We start from the raw sequence: 1,317 nt of genomic DNA on the forward strand, positions 1-1,317 counted from the left end.
CCCCTCCAGGAAGGGAAGGAATTTCTCTTCCCTTTCCGCGTCAGACATGTTTCCGTAATTAAAAACGTGCGGCAGCTTGATAAAATATATAATTAATCATTATAATAATACATATCTGAGGCGCTACAGCGGGCCAAGATAGAGAGCATTCGCGCTATCCTACTGCGCTTTCAGCTCCGGTGGGCCGGCCACGTTCACCGTAAGGACGACTCTCTCCTCCCAAAGAGGTTACTCTGGTGAGCTGACTCTAGGGAAACGGTCTCTCGGCGGACAGAAAAAAAATAACGCTTCAAAGATGCTCTGAAAGCATCCCTGAAGAGTTGTGACATTCCTTATACCACCTGTGAAGAAGCTGCTCGCAATCGCACAGTTTGGCGCTTCTTAGTAAGATCGGGAGTCGCCACGCTCGAAGAAAGAAGCATCAGAAATAAAGAATGGAGACGGCAGCTGAGAAAAGACCGAGAGAGCCCTTCCGTCCAGTCTACTTTAGCCCCAAACATCCCCTGCCCCCACTGAAACAGACATCGAGCGAAGATCAGCCTGATCAGCAATCTCCGCACACACCCCCATTCCTCCAGTGACGTGAAGTCAAGGTCATCTTCGCCAGCGGAGGACGAACATCATATACATATATTATGTACATATTTATATATATTATTATAGACAAACACACACAAGACAGGAAATGTACAGTGTACAAGTGGTTGTCTGGGCAGGTTAGACAGTACCTGTATTTAACCTCTTCTGCCTGCACTAGTTCAATAATTTCGACTTTCTGACAGTCTTGATGCTAGAAAAACTCATTGGGGAAATTATACACAATGAGCCTTATCATTCCCTCATCAGAAGTCTCGCATGTAAACATGAAGTATCCCGACCAAATGACGAAAGAAATGTAGTTTCCTGATTATGAGGTCGGTTTTTTGGGGGGGTTTAAATAATAATTTTTTTTACGGGCACTTGCAGCACAATTAGAGCATATAAGTGCTGAAGATTAGAGTAAAAATGTTACAAAGGAGTTAGAAACACAAAAAAGAAGAAAGATAAGGATGATAGATGTTTGATAGGAAAGATGGAGCAAACCACACCAGAGCACCCACCAACCACACACTTATACATGAAATTATAAAAGTTTTCAACACAAATGTTAACAAAAACATCGGGAAAAAGCACAAAAAACCCAAAGACAAACAACTTAAAAAATAAAAATCTATTTATAACGAGGTATTCTTAACAAGTTCATGTTTAAATAGAAAAAAGTAAACAATAAAATAACAATCAAGCATACATATTATGTATCAACATACATGTAGTATA

Source organism: Aplysia californica, unplaced genomic scaffold (assembly GCF_000002075.1).
Source record: "Aplysia californica isolate F4 #8 unplaced genomic scaffold, AplCal3.0 scaffold00788, whole genome shotgun sequence".
Lineage (NCBI taxonomy): Eukaryota > Metazoa > Mollusca > Gastropoda > Aplysiida > Aplysiidae > Aplysia > Aplysia californica.